Source organism: Lactuca sativa, chromosome 1 (genome assembly GCF_002870075.4).
Source record: "Lactuca sativa cultivar Salinas chromosome 1, Lsat_Salinas_v11, whole genome shotgun sequence".
In the NCBI taxonomy this organism is placed as follows: domain Eukaryota; kingdom Viridiplantae; phylum Streptophyta; class Magnoliopsida; order Asterales; family Asteraceae; genus Lactuca; species Lactuca sativa.
Window position 1 is genome coordinate 213,493,157 of NC_056623.2, and position 18,877 is coordinate 213,512,033.

Below are 18,877 nucleotides of genomic sequence, written 5' to 3' on the forward strand. Positions count from 1 at the left end.
CACACCCTAAATCCTCGATTTCTAATGTACAACACTTGTCCAAATGATAGATCCAAGCCCCTAAGATCAATCTAGCACGTAAAGGTACAAACTTTACGTGCATACATGGGACTTTTCAGCCAAAAGGCTCTAAAATGGCTCTTTTGTTGCATGGGGCCTTCCTTGGGTGCAAAAGCAATCCAAATCTACCTTGTGACTCTCCCCAAGTGCTAGATCTGAAGTCTTGACCCCCAACCATGTTTGCAAATCATGGTTGGTCACCTCATATGGCTTAAAAGCCCTAAATCCTCCCCAAAAAGGGATCTACCAAACTAGTAAGCAAGGTACAAACTTCATACCTTTCAAAGACTGCAAATGATGAACCAAACTCGAATCCCTCTAGCCTCTTCTTGTTCCTTCAAGCTTTTCCTTCCTTTCTTGGATCACAAAAACACCAAAATCACTCTAAAGGCCTTAGATCTTCAATCATACAATTAGGGTTGATATGGGGGTCTCCTGGAAGCAAATGGGACGAAGGGTGACTGATTGAGTTGTTTAAATAGGGTGCAAACCCTCTGATTAGGGTTTTTTTCCATCCAGGGCCTACTCGTCGAGTCCGGGACCCGACTCGCCGAGTCCATCGCTTAAATCCTGCGTCCCGTCCCGCTTCTACTCAGCGAGTTGGTCCTTCAACTCGCCGAGTCCAAGGCCAAAAATGTGAAATACTTAGATAAAAATAAAAAGAAATACGTACCAAGAACCATGTGCTACAAACAGATTCTGGTTAAAAGTGTTAGTCCTACAGTTTGATTCCGTGGTGAGTGTTACCAAGGACGTGTCTCCAACTTAGACTAACAAATTTACAAGTAATAATATAGAAAATCGTTTTGTGATTAACATGAATCCTTTATAAAACAACACCATTTTGCTACATGATTCATAAGTTCATTTCTCTAGTTTGAAAACTGTTTCTACGAGTTGATTTGTTAATCCTTTAGTAAAACTGTTTTCTGTGTTAAAAGCATCCTGAAAATATAATTATCTTAGAAAAAATAATATACTTCGAACACAAGTTTCCTTGTACTTTTGCTTGTATCCCTCCCCCTGAAAACATGAAAACTCGGAAAAATGTAGGGGTATGAACTCACCTCGGGCGATTTGAATGAAAGATCGATATGGAATGTCGGATATTCAAGTGAAGCCTTGAACACGATTGGATCCTAATTAACATGTAATGACACATCAAGGAGTCAAATTAAGGTATTTCTCTACTAAATGTGATGGAAAACCACTCTAAGAACTTGGGACTACCTACACTAAGTGTTAGGACCTTAAAGGATTGCATGAGGGAGGTGTATGGCCACCTTATAAGTGTGTACGGCCATGTGTATGCGGCCCAATGGGTGTGTGGCCGTAAACTCATGATGGAAGGTGATTTTGAGGTGTTTCCAAGGTCCATACTTGCATCCATGAAGTGTTCTAGGTACATACTAAGTTTTAGTACAAGTTTAGGGTCTTAGAAATGAGTTTGTGGTCCTAGGGTGTGTGTGTGGCCGCACACGGGAGTGTGCTGCCGCACACAAGGAGTGTGTTGCCGCACAAGGGTGTGTGCGGCCGTACACAGGTGTGTGCGGTCATACACCCTACATTATGATGTCCAAAAAGCCAAATCCAAGGTGAAGCAAAGCTAGGTTCATGTCCAACTCGAATATGGAAGTCCAACTCTCACTTTGGAGGGTTTTTTAGGAGTGTGAGGCCACCTCATGTGGGTGTGTGGCTACATTCCCTCAAAGAGATGAAGAACATGACAGGGCTCAATGATTTTAGGTTTAGATTAAGTGGTTCAAGCACAACAAGCTAAGGGATGGATTACTCACGTTTTTGAAGCCGTAGGAGGGTTTGTGGTTGAAGAATCTTGAGAGAAATGGTGTTGTGTGCTGCCAAGGTGTTAAATGAATGAAAGGAAAGGGATCTAGCCTTTATATAGGGTTGGCGGTGTGGCCATGAGGGGTTTGTACGGCCGTACACCCATGTGTGAGGCCGCACACTACTCCAAAAGGGGTGTACGGCCGCACACTTAGATTAACTGTCTCGGCGTACCAGGTAGAAGTTTCGGGTTGTCACACCATCCCCCCGTTAGAGGGAATTTCGTCCCGAAATTCAAGAATAATGTTACGACTCGTGGACCTATAAAAGATGGGGGTACTTCTTTTTCCTTGGGTTCTCGTGCTTCCAAGTGAATTAAAGTTCTCGTTTGGTATTCCAGGGAACCTTCACCAACCGGATACGACGTTCGTTTTGTGCGCTGGACTTCCTGGTCCATGAGTTCGAATGATTCCTACACTAAGTGTAGTCCCTCGTTGAACTCAATATTGTCGAGGGGAATCGCAAGTGTCTCATCGGACAGACACTTATCTAGGTTCGACACGTGAAAGACGGGATATATGTTACTAAGCTCTCTTGGTAAACTTGCTAACCCGGTCGGAGGTAATGATTACGGGTATACCATGAAAACGGATTGCTTCTCGGAGGTAAACACAGGTGAGTCTCTCCTTCTTATATTTGGGCTCTTGTCGGATGTTTAAGCGGATCTTCACTATTGTACCTGCTGGTTCTGATTCATACTCTTCGCATGGATACCTTCAGGTTTCGAAGGGAGATGAATTTTTTTCGAAGTTCGCACCTAGTTGGCTGTTACAAGCGGTGAGAGTTTTGCGATCAAACGATTTAAGACAGAAGGGTTTGGTATAACATAGACTCAGTCGGACTAAACAAGACGACGTCGTAGAGTCGCACGCTAAGTTAGTTTAGAAGGATCGTTTTGTTAGGACATTGATGCCCCTGGGTGAATGTCTCTGGTGTTTGTTGTGTTCGATTCAAAATTGTAGGGTACTGCAAGTACAAGGGTTTGTATACTTCGAAATCATGAACTTTCATGAAATGGTTCTTACTAAATCTCTCTATGATCGTTTGGTGTACACAAGCCGTGTATAATTACAACTAACCATAGCGTATTCACTAAGCTATCATAATTTGTTCCTTAGGGATTTAAACCTTATAAAGATTTCTTGATTTAATCCGGATGAAAGAGTAATCGCAATTATGAGCAATTATCGGGGTTTTCGAAAACGTACCAAAATATGGCAGGGTCCTTTGATGCTTCCCCATTCTTTGAGGCCAGACTCCTCCTGTTTCCTCATTGTTCTTCTCTGTGGAGTAGTCTCTTTTGAAATGTCCTACACTTCCACAGAGGTAACAGTTTGGACTTGTCCCAACATTGGTAGTCGGAGTGATGAACTTGATTAGGGTCCTACAACTGCGGGCGGTGTGTCCCTTCCTGTTGCATCTGGTGCAATGCAGCACTCGGCAGGTTCTATGATGATGGTAGTTGCATTTACTGCAGTGTGGGAGATTTCCACAGTAAGGTACGGTTGGACTTGGAGTAGCAGGGATGACTGGGGTACTAACTGTCCCAATTCGTTGCCTCTCGGTAGGTCTTTGGGTTGAACAACTCCCTTTGAACTTTCGTTTTAGATTGTTAGGTTGGAGATCAGGTAAGTCATTTCTAGTAGGCACTTGTTGTTGAGATTGGTTAACACCAAGATTTGGATTGCCATTAACACTTCCACCAACATTTGTGTTGTTAGTGTTAAGAATAGCTAGGGCAGCTGCTACGGCTGCTGTGACAGTAGCTTGGAACGTAGCTGAGTCCATTTGGAGGATTGGCGTCTTACCGGTGGGTTGGATATGTTTCTTCGGAGGCATGATTCTGCTACATGTTAAGAAAAGAAGCTTGTGAGCAACAATGGTTTTCTCTAGATGTATCCTAAATGTTTATCTATGTATTAAGATTTCCTATATTGCTATCTAACTCTCATTGATTCGACCCACATCCCCATGATGTGGTCCTAGCAAGAATAGAAAAAGATTTGAACGCAATAAAGTTCGCATATAATAAACTTACGAACTCCTTGTTGTTAAGCTCATTGCACTGGTTGAATAACTCTCACATTTTCGTCGGCTCTAGACGCTATGGATATTTAGCTATAAGTGTAGTTCCGGAGATCAAGTCGATACGGGATTCAACTTGACACTCAGAAGAAATCCCTGGAATGTCTTTGGGGATGACATCAGGAAAGTTGCAGACTTCGGGGATGCTCTCGAGGTCTTTAACTTTTTGCGCCTCATCAACCACATGTGCCAGGAATGCATGGCATCCCTTTCGCAGATACGTCTGGATTTGGCGCAGAAAATGACACGAAGGTTCGAACAAATTTTACCACTATAAACAGTGAGAACTTCGTCATGGGGAAAGATTGGGACAAATTGCTTTCTCGAAGCAAATGATATCAGCACGATTTGGGGCTCAACCATCTCATGCCGATCATGACATCGAAGCTTTTCATGGAGACTGATATGAATTAGATGGGGGGAAAGGAATGATGGTCTAAGTACATCCTAGGATACATGTTTTTAAGACAAAGCAATGGTAGGACTTTGATGAAGTTGCTTAATTTGTACGCTACCGATCTAAGGTATGTTTTTGGCAATGATGATCTTCAACTGAGATATGGTTGTTAACACTATAACTAAAACTGAGATTACACATTTTTCAGGACTCTTGACCTAAAAGTAGGTCTATGTCATACTAATAAAGAGAAAAATCTTGGCAACATGAAAGATAGAGATGTTTTCGGAAAAGAACTACTCAGCACATAAATATGAAAGTTATTCCTTAAACCAAAAGGAAGGATGAGTAGAGTATTCTCCTATCGGCGACGGGCACTCCTCAGACGGATCCTTAAGTTAGCCAGCCGGTGCTCCATGTCAAGCAGGTGGCTCTCGTATACTATATGGAATGCTCGGAGCTCTATGTCCTCAGCTCAAGTGGTAGCTAGCTCTTTATGCCAAGCTTCATTGTCCATCATAGTTCTCCCGTGAGCAACTTCAAGATTATGAATACGGTTCATGTTGGCATCCGAGTCTGCCTCAAGCTCCATACTTCGCTGAATGGCCGCCACGTTTAGTTCAACATTAGGGGCTACTCGGCGGACTATGATTGGGAGGGCCCTGTCTACGGAGCCTCCCTCGTTCACACTGTAAAAGAGGCGATCCCCATTGTATGGTGGGGTTGTCCTTGTTCATGACCCCACCTATCCATGCTTCCAACCCACATAGGCGTTGGGCCCTCGAACTCAGTTCGGGGGTTAGGATTTGGTATCGGGGCTATTGGAGGTAGGTTCTCGACTTCGGGTTCTAAGTCAGTCTCTTCAGGAAATGGTTAGGCAAAGTCATCGTCCAAAGGAATTTCATGGTTCTCTTCTAGTGCTGGTTCGAGCCATCCATCATCCCCTTGGTTAGGAAAGTACGGGTCGCCAGGGAGATGGAATCCGACCATGCTATCTAGGCGAGATAGTGGTAAAGGGATAGTTAATAGGCATTGAATCTAATAATACTTCCAATGTAGTATAGCTACATGCTTGATTCTTGAAGAATGGATCCTTGGGTAAATTTCTAGTTCGATCGTTATAGCATCCTAAAATACTCATATAGTATTTTAACCCTTATGTTTGATTCTAGAATTCTTCTGGTATCTAGGTAAGTTTTAGGCTTGTTGCAACACCACGGTTACTCCCAAGCACATGTTGTTCATGTCTCGAATGAATATAGTTGATCAGGCTATATTGATCCTAGACATGATTACATAACTGCCCAGGTTCAACGCGCGATGTCCAACATTCAAATACTTTTGTTTTGTTCTACTTATGACACTGATTCAGGTATTTAGGTATACTTGTATACTTTTTATAAAAATACTTATTATTATTATTATTATTATTATTATTATTATTATTATTATTTGAAAGTATACTTTTAGTTTAGAGCACTTATGCCCCTTAATGTTTATAGTTGTATACCATGTATGGTTCGGTATACTTAGTTCACTATAAACAAGAGCTCTGATACCAATCTGTCACACCCCAAAACCGGAACGGCGGAAACGTTTTGGGGCGGAGGACGTCATGCGTAGTATCACAATAATTGTATCATAGCAAGCATAGTAAACACAACTAAACATTGAATACATATATAAATAATGTTTACATTGTCTTAGTACATAGTTTTGTTCATGACAAAAGTAAAATCAAAAGACGTGACTCTAACGCGCCGACTTCTCCAAAAGCCTGGAAGTACGTGTCTACTAAATCCCTGAGAATACAAGCAGTTTTGAAATATTATCAGCATAACGCTGGTGACTTCATAAGAATTTAGTTTCTTTTTGGTGGAAAATATTTCCTTGAATCCTTTTGAAAATTGTTCCTCAAGAAAATCCTATATTTTCTTATGAAAAGCGTGTTTGAACACCCATTCCTTCCATGACTTCCAGGTTCATACAAGGTATGTACAATCCAAGGAGTCGTGGAATGAATATGAATATCCGTTAGTTACATGTAAAAATGATCCGTTAATGAAAATCCGAGTTATCCCGGGAAAATCCTATATTTTCCCTAAAAGTTGATGGTTGGTTATCCGTTCTAAACTGAGGTGTAAAAAAAAAATAAAAAAAAAAAAAAAAAAAAAAAAAAAAAAAAACCCTGGTTACTCCCAGTGAGGTATATTAGCCCTATTATATAAATAAAAGTAATAAAAGAAAACATGTTAAACTAAATCCTGAAGGTACTATTAATACCCTCCAGTAATCAAATCGGTTATTACTTTGAGCTCAGTTCACTTGATTCATTACTATAAAAGTAAATCTCTGTTATCTTCGTTGCGAGTTTTATAACCATATATTAACTTGATATGGCACGTATCGGGGCCGGTATCCTTTATGACTTTGTCACCCGTAGACCTGTCGGTCCCACTGTAGCTAGCAACGAGGTGAGGGATAGTCAGTCCCGTATAGATCTATACACAATAGTCACGCTCTCCCTACAAGAGATTCTGGTTACAAGTGCTAGTCCTACACTCTGATTCCGTGGTGAGTGTTACCAAGGACGTGTCTCCAACTTAGACTAACAAATTTACAAGTAATAATATAGAAAATCCTTTTGTGATTAACATGAATCCTTTATAAAACGACAGCATTTTGCCACATGATTCATAAGTTCATTGCTCTAGTTTGAAAACTGTTTGTACGAGTTGATTTGTTAATCGTTTGGTAAAATTGTTTTCTGTGTTAAAAGCATCTTGAAAATATAATTATCTTAAACAAAATAATATACTTTGAGCACAAGTTTCCTTGTACTTTTGCTTGTATCCCTCCCCTGAAAACATGAAAAGCTCGGAAAAGCGTAGGGGTATGAACTCACCTCGGGCGATTTGAATGAAATATCGATACGGAATGTCGGATATTCAAGTGAAGCCTTGAACACGATTGGATCCTAATTAACATGTAATGACATATCAAGGAGTCAAATTAAGGTATTTCTCTACTAAATGTGATGGAAAACCACTCTAAGAACTTGGGACTACCTACACTAAGTGTTAGGACCTTAAAGAATTGCATGAGGGAGGTGTATGGCCACCTTATAGGTGTATATGGCCATGGGTGTGCGGCCATAAACTCATGATGGAAGGTGATTTTGAGTTGTTTTCAAGGTCCATACTTGCATCCATGAAGTGTTCTAGGTCCATACTAAGTATTAGTACAAGTTCAGGGTCTTAGAACTGAGTTTGTGGTCCTAGGGTGTGTGTGTGGCCGCACACGGGAGTGTGCTGCCGCACACAAGGAGTGTGTTGCCGCACACAAGGAGTGTGTTGCTGCACAAGGGTGTGTGCGGTCATACACCCTACATTATGATGTCCAAAAAGCCAAATCCAAGGTGAAGCAAAGCTAGGTTCATGTCCAACTCGAATATGGAAGTCCAACTCACACTTTGGAGGGTCTTTTAGGAGTGTGAGGCCACCTCGTGTGGGTGTGCGTCCGCACTCCCTCAAAGAGATGAAGAACACGACAGGGCTTAATGATTTTAGGCTTAGATTAAATGGTTCTTCAAGCACAACAAGCTAAGGGATGTATTACTGACATTTTTGAAGCCTTGGGAGGGTTTGCGGTTGAAGAATCCTGAGAGAAATGGTGTTGTGTGCTGCCAAGGTGTTAAATGAATGAAAGGAAAGGGGTCTACCCTTTATATAGGGGTGGGTGTGTGGCCATGAAGGGTGTGTACGGCCGTACACCCATGTGTTTGGCCGCACACTCCTCCAAAAGGGGTGTATGGCCGAATTTCGTCCCTATACGACTAGCTGACTCATTCCTAATCTCGACCTTGGTTGTACTCAACCTTAGAATGCTTAAACAAACCCTTAATCTGTGCTAGGAGTTAAAAGAAGCAAGTTTAACTTAGATTAACTGTCTCGACGTACCAGGTAGAAGTTTCAGGTTGTCTCACCTTCCAACCTGTTGGTTCTGGGCCTGGGGTATTCCAACCCGATGGTTGACTGGACCCATAGTATGTTGTTTATGTGTCTATGTGTATTACTGTGAGTATGGGTATTTTGGGGGAACTCACTAAGCTTCCGGGCTTATAGTTTCAGTTTATTGTCTCAGGTACATCAGGGGATCGTTGCAAGGCAAAGGCATGATCATACAACTCATCATCTTTTGTTATGGTTTCTAGGAAAAACTCTGATATAGACTATTTTGGAAACAAAGTTGTAATAACTGTTGATTTAAAGTGTTTTTGAAAAGTTTAAATTTGGCTTAAAATTTATGGGTGTTATAACCTGGGACCCATAAAAGACCGAATCGCCCCTACCCTTTGGTTTCGGAGGCCCCAACCGAGTAAATTTCAAACAGCGCGTTACCGAGGGAAACCTTTTGGTATTGAGTATGAATAGAGTATTAATTAGAGATATTTATCCTATTTGATAGGCGAAGGCTAGTTTGATATTTCCATGTGTGAGATTATCAGTTGTAAGCTTTCGAGGTGAGTCTTCTCACTATACTTTACCTAGAGTTGTACTTATGTGTGACCGGGGGGTCTTATGTGCTTACATTGAGTATTATGTTATCATGCCTTATGTTTTTTGAATCATGTTGTGCATTATGTCTTTGTGATTTATGCTATGCGGAGCTTTATAGACCGGACCAGAGAGTCCAACGAGCCATGGGACTGGAGGGTCCCACTGAGACACATTGACCGGAGGGTCTTATAGTGATACAACCTCGAGTGGCTAATGGGTTGTGTGTGTGGTATCTTGAGTAACTCACTAAGCTTCGTGCTTATCGTGTTATGTGTTATGTGTTTCAGGTTTTTATCAGAATTGTTGGAAGGCGCCGGCTTGATTGTACACACCAGAGAAGAATCTATATTTTGAGGATCATGGATTGTTAACCAAATAATTATGGAGTTGTATTTGGTAAATTAAATAAATGGGATTTTTGAAAAACGCTTTGTGAGAATTGTGTGATTTTAAATGAAAATTTTGTTTGAAAATTTACGGTGTTACACAAGGATTTTCATACGAACACTACTACTATACAGTACTTTTCTAGTACAAAGTACACTAATACAGTATACAATTTCAAGAAACATACATGATATAGTTTTATTTATTAATAAGACTATAGTTTACTATTACAGAATACAGTAACTACATACATTTTTGTCTTAAGGCCTAAGACTACATTTCATTTACTAAAGAAAATATTGGATTTTCTGGAGGAACATACTAATTCTTTTCAAGGAACAATAACAAGTTTTCCATCATAAAAACATACTTATGAACTCACCAACTTAAATGTTGATACATTTTCAAAACCACTTGTATTCTCAGGGAACCAGTAGACAGGTACACCCACAGATTTTGAGAAGACGGAGCTTTGTAGAGTCACGTCTTTTATACTTTTGATATACACTTTTGGTGACATACAAACTATATATCGAACCTATCTAAATACTTTTCTTTATCAATGTAACGGTTGTGTTTTACTTTTATTGATATTATACAATTGTTGTGATACTATACATGACGTCATCCACCCCTGAACATTTCCGTCGTTCCGGTTTGGGGGTATGACACCCGACTTGATCGCGACGTATCCATCCTTGTTCACCATTTTTATGATTTTGGGAATTGTACTATAATAACTATTTTCACATTGATATACTTATGGACGATTTATATGAATACCTGATGGTTTTTGGTTGACCTAAAAATGAAATTTTTACTAATGATTTTTGGAATGTTACAGACATAAATAGGGTTAAAACCCCATGCATGAATTCAAAGTTACAGAACTCTTCAAATCTAGAGCATCAACCTATTTTGAGACTTCAAAGATCAATAAAGTTGCAAACCTTATTGAATCTATCCACTCAAATCACAAAGAACAAGAAGGATAAACAATAAAACCTAGATCTAGAAGAAGCCAACCATCAAGATTCTAAAAAGAAGACTTACAAAGGTCTAGAAAATGATCCTAAAGGTGGAGGGGAGTTGTTAGCTTATCCTTGCACTAGAAACTTCATCTTTATCCTGACCGGACGTTATAATTTTTTTTTTTTGTTATATTTCAGAAAAAAGTTATCAATACATATACAATGCTAATAATATTAGTATTTATTTTAGAAAGAAGTGGGAAAAAAACAAAATCTTATGATAGCTTGGGTGTATAAGTATGTAAAAAAGAATAATATATTACAAGGTCACTTTTGCAGCAGCTTATATTGCTATTTTAGACATCTCTTTGACTTTTGCAATTTTAGACATGTCTTGATTTTTGCTATTTTTAGATATGCAAAAGGAAGAACGGATGGACTTTTAATTTAAAATGCATTCATTTTAGTAAAATCATGTTTTTCTATATTTAAAGTTAAATATTTTAAGCTTAATTATGTAAAATCACTTGTCCATACATCAATATACAAAAACATGATTTGACTTTTTAATGAAAACACAACCTTAGTAAAAATTAGATTGGATTTTTCAAATGAAAAATCAACTTGAGTAAAATGCATCTATAAATTATTGAATCTTTTATAGATTTTCTAGTATTAAAGGCTAAAGTATATGCAAAATATATATAAATGTGACAAATTTTGGGAAAAAATATATAAAGTGAGATTTGGATAAATGTGGTATTTGAAAAGTTTTTGAAGAATATATATGATATTTTGAATTTAGATTAATAAGAAGGGTATATTAGTTAATTAACAAAAATAAAAATTTTAAATGATTATAAATATTAAAAATAATGATTTAGGCAAATTTGATATTTTGTAATTTTATAAAGATTAAATATGATATATAAAATTAGGTTGGACAAATATAATATTTTGATGTTTAAGAAAACATATGCAAAATTCTTAAAATTCTTCCAATAATAATAAGTTTCAGATAAATAATAAAAACTTCTAAAAATAAATAAAGATTAATATATCCATCTTAAATCAAAAAATAAATAGACAAAACTTCAAAAATGGTCCATCTGGTTTTCAAAAATATCAAGTTTAGTCCATAAGTTCAAAAGACCTCACAGCTGATTCCTATGGTTTCAAAACTTTTAACATTTGGTCCTTCCGGCTCACTCCATTAGCATTTCACCGTTAACTCATTTTTTAATTTTATATTGCAGGGGTAATTTCATCATTTCAGTTGTAACCTTCTCTTTTTAAAAGAAATTGCATGTCCGATTTTTGGGCAAACCCTTTACCTTTATCAGTTTTCATCTCTCTTCTCCCTTCCACTGTTGCTTGACCGTTGCACCCTTCACGACATCCAATCGCTTTTGATTCAAAGATGGTGACTTGCAGATGTGGGAATGAAGCAATGAAGATCACTTCATGGGTGAATCGTAACCCTGGAAGACAATTTTGGAACTGTACAAGATGTGGGTTCCTTCGATGGTCTGATCCTCCTTTGTGTGCTAGGGCATTGGTGGTGATTCCAGGTTTGATAAGATCAATGAACCGATTGGAAGAGAGGGTTGCCATTGCAAGTGCAGAATTGTGGAACTACCAGCTGATGTTGTTTTGTTCATGGGTGTTTTTTTGGTATTATTTTAGTGTCTAAGCATCTTGTGAAGGTTTGGATGGTAATGGAGTTTTGGTTTTTGGTTTGTAACCATTGCAGGGGTTTTCTTTTATTTTAATCGAATATGGGTTTTTTTGCTTTCAGTTTATGTAGGGGGTTTTGGAATTGGTGTTGTTGTATTTGGTTTATGTATCAGATTTATGTGTAATGGAGTGTGTAACGCCCCATTTCTGGTATGTGATTTAAATAAAGTATTTTCATTTTTTCAGGGGTACTCGACGAGTCTGTAGCCTGACTCGTCGAGTAGAGACGGGATGATCACGCAAATTGAGTTGGCTACTCGACGAGTCATGTAACGCCTGTATTTCTGGGCTTGCCATTGTTAGCAATGTAATAGTCTAGGTTAACCTTTGTAACCCATTTTGAAATAATAAGAATGTATTGTTTGAATATTATGTGTTTTATGCTTAATTGCTTAATTATGTGGCTTATATGAATTAAGAATAAAACAAGCATCAAAATTTAAGTGTAAAATAAACCCGATATCTTTACATAAACTTGTAGTAGCCGAAACGAGGTTTCCGAATATATATAGAACGCCCAAATCTGACTTCGTATCAGGAAGTTATGATTTTCTGAAGTTTCAACTTAGCAGTATGCAACCCGAATACTCGATTTGAGATCGAGCAGTTTTTAGCCAAAACAATATAAATGAGAATCGAATATCTCGTTAATAGTAGCGAAACGATAAAAATATAGGCGAAAACGGACGTCGGATAAAGAAGTTACGAATTTATAATGAAGTTTTTCTATCCCAGCCTACTAAAAATAAACAATAAAAATAAATTCAAAATCAGCCGACGAAGTCTAAACGAAAGTTGTAGAGCGTAGTCTCACCTACGCGTGGATATAACGAACGTTGAAAACAGAGTTCGTATGAAGAATATATGAATTTCCGAAGTTTTTAAATAATAAATATATATGATTTAATCTTTAAATCGGATAGTTATCCGAGGAGTCAGCAATCCGATCCACACTACGCCCAGCGTAGTTGAGTACGCCTAGCGTACACCAACGCGTGACCCGCCTCGCACTCGAGTGCTCCGATGACGCATGCAGTGACGTTTCGCACTACGCCCCGCGTAGAGCATTACGCCCAGTGTAATGCCAGGCTTCAACCTCTATAAATAGCATGCGAAGGCAGACGAATTCTTTTGCCATTTTCTTCCTTTCTCTCTAGTTTTTGCCTCGGTTTGCATGCCACTTATATCCCGAACCCCAGATATCATTCCCGAGTCCCGAAGCAAGTTCCGAAGTCTTGAGGATCCCGAGGAGCGTTATTTCCAAGCCGAAGCCCTGCCCGCGAGGAGCCCGGTTTTTGTGGAGATCTTCTAGATCTACCGAAGAATACTACTTCTGCAAGTCGTAGTGCTGTCTGATCATCTTCTGATCAAGTGAGTGTGTAGTCACTTTCTTCTATCACATAATTATGAAGTATTTTATATGAAATACGTGTTATGTGTATATTTTGTTGATTATATGTGTGAATGTATATTCACTTTCTTCTATCTTATAGATCTGATTTATTCTCTATGAAATACGTGTTATGTGTGTGTGCCTCATCTATTATGTGGAAAATGTATTGATTGAGCATGCTATACAGGCTTTAAACTATGTATAAAAATGTATATTTTTATCTACTAATATGTTGGGTAGAACATGGGTAGACAATTGGTGTGTAATAAACAGATGAGAGGCCTCGATGTTGTTGTTGTTGATCTAGTCATTCAGCAGAGTATGGATGATGACCACGGACTCTTTCTAGACGGTCCTGTGGAACACTAGCAGGGTCATAACCTGTAGGTGTTGTGAACGATGTGTTCACCAATGTACTCTATCCCCCTCATGGTTGCCTTTAGGATATTTATTGCTAAGGAAGCCCCTTTGCAGTAATGTCCGTCCCGATGAAAATCCTAGATTAGGGCCCTTATAATAGATGTTGTTTAGGGACGTAAAGTGATGATAACGGGAATGGGTAATCGGGTTATTGTTGATTGTTGAATTAAATATAATTATTTATTGTGGGTTGAAAACCCTATATGCTCACCAGGCTCCCAAGCCTGACCCACTCAGTTTATTTGTATTACAGGAAGTGGTCCAAGAGCATAAGATGGATGAATCATCAAGTTGTTTTGTTTACAAGTCTGTATATGTATATATTTGTTGAATGACTTGTAATGTTAGCGTTTATGCTTTATGGTCTGTATCGGAACATGACATCCCGATTTTGATTATGAAATGAAATTATATTTCTTTATGAAATGTTTTGATAAAAGATCTATTTTATCATGTTTTGTTTTTGGGAACAAATTCTGCATCTCTTTTAAAATCAAAAGGATTTACTCTGAAAATGTTTAAAAAGTATAAATGAAACCGGTCTTTTCTGGCCGTGATTTTGGGGATGTCACAGTTGGTATCAGAGCATTAGTTTAAGCGAACTAGGAATTTGTAGGATTTCTAGACTTAATCTTAAAATGCTAAGCGAATATTTTGAGATGTGTGTCTGCTATGTTTTAGACACAAGCACTAGTTTATTTTAGGAAAGTTGCCTAAAATGCTTTTATGTGCTAAATGTTATATGTTTCCATATATTATATTATTTGTTCGGATCGATGGTCTGTTGCCGACCAGATCTGGAAACCTTATGTGTTTAGGATTCTATGTGTTTGACGACGATATTAGAAATAACATGTAAACGTTTCAGAGTTATATGGAAGATCATAATATATTTCAAGAATGAAGATCTAAATTTCACCTTATTCGGTGCATAGATCAAGAATGGTGATAACAAGAAGCGGTGTTGGAAACACAAACGAGAACAGGAATCAACCTCCTGTAATTCAACAAGTAGCTGTTGAAGCTGCTGCACCAGAACAGATCACCATGGCTGGAGTGCAAGCCATGATTCGGGCTATGTTAGCCGAACAAAGGGAAGAAATGTGACAGATGTTGCATGGAAATAGGGACGAACCTATCATACATATTGTGGAACCCGAACTGATTCCCGAACAATCGTAGGAAGGGAACAATAGTCGCATTGTGAGTCAAATTGGGACTCAAGAAGAACGAAGGAACGATCCGGAAAGGAGAAACAACAAGGATGGGCGAATGTACAGGAATTTCTTAGGCGCCAAGCCGCCAAGTCTTTCTGGGAGCCCAAAGCCTATTGAAATTATGGATTGGATCTCCGAGATGGATATGGTATTTGAAAGTTGTGACTATAGTGACAAACAGAAGACTGTCTTTGCAGTTAGACAACTGAAGACTGGAGTTTTGAGCTGGTGGAAGTTGTTGGCAGGTACTATGCCACGAGGAGAAGCTCTGAAAATGTCATGGGAGGAGTTCTTGGAACAACTAAGGGCGCAATATTGTTCAAAGATGGTTATGATTGATCTAAACAATGAGTTCCAAAATTTGAAGAAGGGGAGAATGAGCGTAGATGACTATGCTACTGCATTCACTGAGAAAATGAAGTTATTTCCGTACCTAGTGCCAACAGAACTCTCTAAGATCGAGAGGTTCGCTAATGAACTGTCTGTCGACTTTGGTCCGACAGTCAAGATGGCAACTACTCTGAAAACAGTTGTTCGAGCAGCTAAGAATGTGGAGGCCCAACAGAAAGAAAAGGGTCTGGAAAGGATAGAGGTTGGTGAAAAGAGGAAAATCGATGGATCTTCAGGGTCCAGCAAGAAAAGTAAATTCTCGAAATCTAGTTCGAGAGGAAGTGGAGGAAAGGTAGAGGCGAAATGGTGCAAAAAGTGTAAAAAGAAGCATCATGAGAAATGTGACGGGGAAGTGGTCACATGCTTCAAATGTGGAAAGCCATGGCATTATGCAAACGAATGCACACTTACTAAGAAAGTTTGTTATGGTTGTGGTGAGGAGGGTCACATGTTGAGGGACTGCCCTAAGAAGAAGGAAGCAGCGAGACCCAACATTCCACCAAAGCCGAAAGCAAGAGCCTTCCAGATGACACTGGAAGCTGCCAAAAAAGAAGCTGATGTCGCTTCAGGTACCTTTCTTGTAAACGAATTGCCTGCCCAAATTTTATTTGATTATGGAGCCAACTACTCCTTTATATCGCATGAATTTGGTAGAAAACTAGCTTTGCCTGTTGTTAGACTAGATAATGCTTTATTAGTCGAAGTTTCTAGTGGCAAGTTTGTACCTGTTAGCCATCGTATGAAAAACGTCTTAATTGACTTGAATGGGAATAAGTTCCACGAGGAATTATTGCCTATTGAACTTAATGGTTTCAACATCGTGTTGGGAATGGATTGGCTTAGCGCCAATGATGCCGAGATTTTATGCAAGGAGAAAATAGTGAAAGTGAACCCGCCTGGGAAGGAATCGTTTATGGTGTACGGAGATAAACGCAGAGTAAATTCTGGAATCATTTCCCTAATGAAAGCCAGAAAGTGTTTGACCAATGGGTGTACATCATACTTCGCATTCGTGATCGATGCTAAGAAGGAAAAGAAGGTGATGCAGAATATTCTTGTGGTGTGTGATTATCCGGAAGTATTTCCCGAAGATCTTCCTGGATTACCGCCTGATCGACAAGTGGAATTCCGTATTGACTTGTTGCTCAGAACAACGCCAATAGCAAAAGCACCTTACCGACTAGCACCGATGGAGATGAAGGAGCTGATGATGCAACTTTAGGAGCTATTGGACAAAGGTTTCATTAGACCTAGTTCATCACCCTAGGGAGCTCCGGTGTTACTCGTGAAGAAGAAAGATGGAAGTATGAGAATGTGCATCGATTATAGAGAGCTGAATAAGGCAACAATAAAGAATAGATATCCATTGCCGAGGATTGATGACCTATTCGATCAACTACAAGGTTCAAGTTATTTTTCAAAGATCGACCTAAGGTCAGGATTGATGGGTTTTAGCCATAAGAACTTTCCTATGTGCGCGTGCAAAACCCTAATGCTTGGATCTAGGCTTTCTAATTAAACATACTTTGAATCCAAGACTTCTAACAACTAATTAGGTATAAAACAATACAAAATCAGATCTAGAAGCATACCTTTGAATCTCTTGTTTGATCTTGTTGTTTTGGAGCTCTAGAGTCACAATTGTCACTCCTCTAATGGCTTACAAACACCAAATAGCAAAGAAGATGATTTGGGAGAGAGAGGCTAGGAGGAAATCGGCCAGGGTTTTCTCACTTGAGAAGAGATGCCGATTTCCCTTTGCCATAGGGTCTATTTATACTTGTAGACTCCTTAAGGGTTACAACTTCAACCCTAGTTGGATAATCTTCTCTTAAAGCAATCCATATCCTTACCATAGATAGGCTTGGACGATTTTGAGCTATCCTTAGCTCTAGAATTCGTCCAACCCCTATCTAATAAGGATTTATAGTCTAAAGTGTAACTATCAAACAATTGACAGTTTATACCCTCTTATTTAATTAATCTCTTTAAGTCACCAAATTAATACCAATTAATTTATGACTTATATTAATCAAATAACAATATTATTATTCTTTATATTATTCTCATAATATATTAATAATATTTATTCTCTCTTAATAAATCATCCTATCAAGTTGCTATGGTGAAGGCAACCCAAAAGGACCATGCACAATCGGGTCAAATACTTGCCTAATATAGTTGCAGCCTTAGACACTATTCCAACAGTCTCCCACTTGGATAAGTATAGTAACTATATGCACAAGTACAATTCGATTTGCAATCGTAGCTCTCAAAGACGCTGTCAAACTCTGATCTAATCAATCTTGTCCTTTAGATAAGGGATCGTACAGTCCTCTGTTAGATATCATGCTGACAATTCTATGGAATGATTAGTCTAGCATTTAGGTTTCTCGATCTCTGATTTATTTTACATAGACCTTAATCGAACACATCAATTCAGTTCTGACCGGGCCCGGCACATAAGTCAAATCAAATCATCGAGCGGCCGAGATATCGCTTTTACCTTCTTAGGATAAAAGTTACAGATAAACTTCGACTTATATGCATTTACTTATTCATTAACCAACTATACACAACAATGCGTTTTATGACATCGAGTTACTGATGCGTTTTCGCATTATCAATGTACAACCAATTAACAAATAACAAACCATATATCTAGGTTTTAAGACTATATGATATTATCGTCTTGCGATCACCCTTTTATATCATATTCCATAAGGTGATTCCAGCAAGCGCGGGTTTGTTCCAATGCTCAAAACCAGTTCATAAGCACTCATGAACGTCGCAGCAATCTTTTGCTATGTCTAATACCATTTAGACAATCTACATACCGATTCATGACAATCTTCATTCATATCTACTTCCAACATATGAACGATTGTGGACAATTTGAATAATTCGATTATTCTTAACAAATTCAATTATTCTGGAAGTCAAAACATGCAAAATGAAACAATAGTTAAACAATTAACATAAGACAGTAACATTACTTATAAATAAAACTCCTTTATTTAATCATCAAATGTTAATTACATTTATCTATTACACATTTCTAATACTATCTATATAATCTATGCTAATATCATCCTTCAGCCCAATACTCCTAGCATGCTGCAAGTGCTTAACCCTACTCAGTCCCTTCGTAAGCGGATCTGCTGGGTTTTCTTCTGATGATATCCTCTTCACTACGAGTTGTCCTTCTTCTACACGATGTCTAATAAAGTGATATCTTCTATCGATATGTCTTGATCTACCATGATCTCTCGGTTCCTTGGTCAAGGCAACCGCTCCTTCATTATCACAGAAAATCTCCATGGGCTCCTTTATGGCAGGTACAACTCCAAGATCACTGATGAAGTTCTTCAGCCATATTGCCTCCTTCGACGCTTCGCTCGCTGCAATGTACTCTG